Consider the following 5,074-nt stretch of genomic DNA (forward strand, 5'->3'; position numbering starts at 1 on the left):
CATGGCTGCAATCACCATCAGCAGTGATTTTGGAGCCCCCTAAAAATAGTCTGACACTGTTTCCACTGTTTCCCCATCTATTTCTCATGAAGTGATGGGACCAGATGCCATGATCTTAGTTTTCTGAACGTTGAGCTTTAAGCCAACTTTTTCACTCTCCTCTTTCACTTTCATCAAGAGGCTCTTTAGTTCTTCTGGAAGGGTAATCTGTTACAAACTCAAAGCCAGAAGTAGAAGTCTAACATATATTATGATTTTACAGTTTTCTTTTCATATTTGGGTACATGTCAGTTTTACTCTTGTCTAAAATGATTTTCATGGGCTCTTTACAAGCTTCTAGGGCCTATACTCTGCAACTTACCAACTGAATAAGATTAATAATGATAATAAATATAACTTTAAAAAATTTGTTTATTTATTTTTTTTTGGCTTTTCTGGGTCTTTGTTGCTGCACAGACTTTTTTCTAGTTGTGGTGAGTGGAGACTACTCCCTCTAGCTGAGGTGCTCAGGCTTCTCATTGTGATGGTTTCTTTTGCTGCAGAGCACAGGCTCTAGGCAGGTGGGCTCAGTAGTTGCAGCTCTTGTGCTCTAGAGCACAGGCCTGATACTTGTGGCACAAGAGCTTAGTTGCTCCATGGTATGTGGGATCTTCCCTGATCAGGGATCAAACTTGCATCTCTTGCATTGGAAGGCAGATTCTTTACCACTGAGCCACTAGGGAAGCCCCAATAGCTAATTTTATTCAGTGCTATTATATGCCAGAAACCATTTCAAATGCTTTACAGATGTTAACTTATTGGATCATCATCATTAAGCCCATTTCAAAGATGGAAATTGAGGCACAGATTGTGTGGCAGCCAGCCTCCAAGATGGCCCCACATACTGCTTGTCTCCTGGCTGCTGTCACACTGCTGTGTAGTCTTGCACATTGTACCAGGCTTGATCTGCATGACCAATAAAGGGGGGCAGAAGTGATGGTATGTCACTACAGAGATTAGGTTATAAAACACACTGTAGCTTCTGTCTTGATTGCTTGCTGCTGACACACTCCATTTCTCACATGTCACTTGTTTTCTCTCTTGGACGCTTTACCTTCAAGAAGCCATCTGCCATGCCACAGGTAGTCCTCTTTCATAGAGAGGCTCACTTGACAAGGAACTGTTTGAGGTCTCCTGCTCTCAACCAAGGAAATGAGCTTGGAAGTACCTACCCCAGCCTCAGTCAAGCCTTCAGATGGCTGCAGCCACAGCCAACAGCATGATAACAACCTCAGAAGAGACTGAGCTAGAAGCACCTAGCTAAGTCACTGCTGCTCAGAAACTGGGTGAGACCATCCATGTTTGTGGTCTTCAACTGCTAAGTTTTGGGGTAATTTGTTATGCAGTGGTGGGTCATTAATCCAGAGAGGTTTTTAAAAGTTCACACAGGCAGTATGTGGCTGAGTGGGATTAACTTGGGAAAATCAGGCAAACTACTGTGGGAAAATAAAAGACAGTCTGAGCATTTAAACTGAAAAAAATGTAGAATTTAAAAACAAGATTCTGTTGTTTTTAAGGGCTGGATTATGGGAGGGAGGGAGGAAGTGCTCACCTGCCAGAGGCTCGGTACTTCCTCACCCTTATTCCTTACCGCATCAGACTTTTTCTTTTTTGGGACAACCTAAGGTCTCATGAGAAAAACTCCTGGCTTAAAGCCAAGAAGAAAACAGAACCTTCAGTTCTATGACTGCAAGGAACTGAATCCTACAAACAGCTTGGATGAGCATAGAACCCAGCTATGTTGTATCCAGACTTTGGAGCCATGGTAACTGTGAGATGGTAAATATGATAATTGAAACCATTAGGTTTGTGGTTAGTGCTATATAACAACTAAACCTTAATACAAAGTTAAAATGTACCACTTGATTTTTAAAAATCAGACAAATAATGTAGTAAGTTTCTTTTGATGAGTTCCTTTTCCCACTTGAAATCAGGGATGATGGCTGACAGTCACAATTCTTGAGTCTCTAGAATATGCAGATTCCCTCAGATAAAGTAGTTATTAATAGCTCAATTTGCAAATTCTGGGTGTTTTTCAATGTACAGAGTTGGAAAGAGAAGCTGAATTTCAGGGTCTATTCCAGAGTGATTTTTGCCTGGCAGGACGAGTTAATGATTTGGTGGTCCTGGGTCTATTAAATTTGGTATCCAACATCTTGAGAGTTGTAGGGATGTCTAAAAATTACAGGCTTAAAAATAGCTAAAACTATGCTTTAAAAAGAATTTTAACAGAAATGTTTAGGAAATCTTAAAGGGCTTCTGTCAAATCCAGGGCTCCAGAAGACACAAGCAGAATCCCAAATTGGCAAATTACCCAAGGACCTTCCAGCTGCACATTTTTAATTGCTCTGAAATTATTTTAGAGTGCTTTAGCCCTTTTTTCACACTACCTTAGAAAGTCACTGGGTTATAAATATTTATACACACACATATGGTATTATATATGTGGTAAATATGGGCTTCCCTGGTGGCTCAGATGGTAAAGAATCCACCTGTAATGCAAGAGAACCTGAGTTTGATCCCAAGGTTAGGAAGATCCCCTGGAGAAGGGAATGGCTACCCACTCTAGTATTCTCGCCTGGAGAATTCCATGAACAGAGGAGCATGGGGGCTACAGTCCAAGGGGTCACAAAGTTGGACATGACTGAGCAATTAACACACACACACGTAAATATATGAGGCATTACACATGTGTGTATACATATGTATGTATGTTGCTGTTGTTCAGTCACTAAGTTTTATCTGACTCTTTGCGACCCCATAGTTGGCAGCATGCCAGGCTTTCCTGTCCATCAGTGTCTCCTGGGGTTTGCTCAGACTCATGTCCATTGAGTCAGTGATGCCATCCAACCATCTCATCCTCTGCCACCCTCTTCTCCTTTTGCCTTCAATATTTCCCAGCATCAGGGTCTTTTCCAATGAATCAGCTCTTCGCAACAGATGGCCAAAGTACTGGACCTTCAGCTTCAGCATCAATCCTTCTGAGAATATTCAGGGTTGATTTTCTTTAGAACTGACTGGTTTGATCTTGCAGTCAAAGAGACTCTCAAGGGAGTCTCAAAGGTATGTATATGTCATATATGTATAGTATTACAAGTGTGTGTCCATTCTAGAAGGAGAAACAAGGTCTGAGTAGGAGGGGGAGCTAAGGGCACTGAAGAACACAGGTTAACATGTGTCTATGTATATATATAATTATTTGAGAATTTAATTGTTATTGTATTCAAGTTAAACTTTAGTCCTTTGCTGAATTTTCATTTTATATTTGGTGAAGAAGATCATCTCATCAGGGAGGCCAGAGATTTGATATCTGTTACAGCTGTCATGGAAACCTGATTCCAGATGTGCAAAGATACACAGTCTGAGAAGGAGTCTAAAACAGGGTCTTTCAACCTCAGGATTATTGACACTTGGGGTGAGATAATCCTTTGTCCTAAGGGGTTGCCCTATGCATTGCAGGATGTTTGGCAGCCTCCCTGATCTCTACCCAAAAGATTCCAGTAGCACTACCCATCCCACCCTACCCCACTTCTTAGTCATGATCATTAAAACCACCCCAAGATGAGAACTTCTGCTTTAGAAGAAACAGAGCTTCCAGCTTATAGCAACTGATCTAGAAATAACAATTTCTTCTTCTTTTAGACCTCTGTCACTTGGCTCTTGGGCTTCCCTGCTGCATCAGCAGTAAAGAACACGCCTGCCAATGAAGGAGATGCAGGTTTGATCCCTGGGTTGGGAAGATCCTCTGGAGAAGGAAATGGCAATCCACTCCTGTATTCTTGCCTGGAAAATTCCATGGACAGAGGAGCCTGGCATGCTACAGTCCATGTGGTTGCAATAAATCAGACACAACTGAGTGACTAAACAACAACAACATCTGGCTCTTAGTATTTAGGAATCTGTAGTTCTTTCAAGCAGGAAAGTTTTGTTGAACTCGAGACTACAGCAGATATTACCCCCAAATCACGTGATTTCAAAAATTCCAGTTTCAGAAATGGAGAAACAGAGACCCAGAGAAGGGAAGGAGCTTACACAGGGGGACTTAGAATCAGGGTTGGGATGTGAACCTTTGCCTGGTTGATAATCTCCCCCATCTCCTCTGTCTAGCTGTCTCTGTCTCACTTTTACACACACACACCCTTATCCTGTCCCCCCACCCCAGGAGTCCACATGGATGGGGGCTAACACACATTCAAGGCAAGAAGGGAGGCGCTGTTCCATCGAGTAATCAAATACACATAAAAGCTCTTTCTGAACTATAATTACGTTTGTTCGCTCCTTGGGTTGATTTATTTTTTATTTTAATTGTCAGCCCTGCTCCACCATGATGCTAATAGAAATGTTATTGCAGCCAATATGTGCTAAAATGATGTCTAAAGATTATTAATGAGAGCAATAAGAAGGTGTCTTCATAATAAGTCAGCATTAACAGAGTAATTCATTTTACCTGATGTAATTGGATTGTAGCGTTTCAATAGCCCGGGACTTCCTCCTAATTGGGATTAGCTGCAGCTTCCTCCTTTTAGGAGAACATTTAACTCTTCCTCTTCTACTTTCCAGTTTTTTATGAAGTAATTAAATGTGAACTGTGGGACATTTCTGGAGAGGGAGCCAAGATTTGAGGGGATGTTGCGTGGAGAGGGGACGGGGAGGAGTGATGGCAGCTGGCTGAGGATCCTGGTCCTCTCCACCTTGCTTCTGCTCCCCCCCCTCCTCCCCTTACTTCCTCCCCTTTCTCCTTTTCCCTCCTTCCTCTGTTTTCCTTCTCCCCCTACTCAGTTTCCTCAGCTCCTCCTCTTCCTGCCCTTTGGATTTCCCTTTCCTTTCCAAGTGAGTCTGGGATCTTAGAGTGTCAGAGACCTGAGGCTAGGATTGTGCTGAGAGAGACCGGGTTTAGCCAGAGTTGCTCTTGCTTGGAAACATGGCGCCTGTGAGGAAAGAAATTCATCTCTAGGCCCTACTTGGTACCAGGATTCAGGTCAGACGCTCTGCTTTTAGTGTTTCACTGAAATGTCTCCATCACTTTGGGAAAACT

The 5,074-nt window shown here is 42.5% G+C and overlaps 1 long non-coding RNA gene across 1 annotated transcript; it reads left to right on the forward strand.

Annotated features, from left to right (window-relative positions):
- The first annotated feature begins 571 nt into the window (after nt 1-571).
- Nucleotides 572-3,904, forward strand: LOC145512100 (uncharacterized). Its single transcript, XR_014058274.1, has 5 exons — nt 572-638; nt 1,101-1,818; nt 2,941-3,102; nt 3,314-3,454; nt 3,682-3,904. It is a non-coding gene; the product is annotated as an uncharacterized LOC145512100 (long non-coding RNA).
- Nucleotides 3,905-5,074: the final 1,170 nt, after the last annotated feature.

Source organism: Giraffa tippelskirchi, chromosome 7 (genome assembly GCF_054371585.1).
Source record: "Giraffa tippelskirchi isolate mGirTip1 chromosome 7, T2T-mGirTip1v1.2.pri, whole genome shotgun sequence".
Classification (NCBI taxonomy): domain Eukaryota; kingdom Metazoa; phylum Chordata; class Mammalia; order Artiodactyla; family Giraffidae; genus Giraffa; species Giraffa tippelskirchi.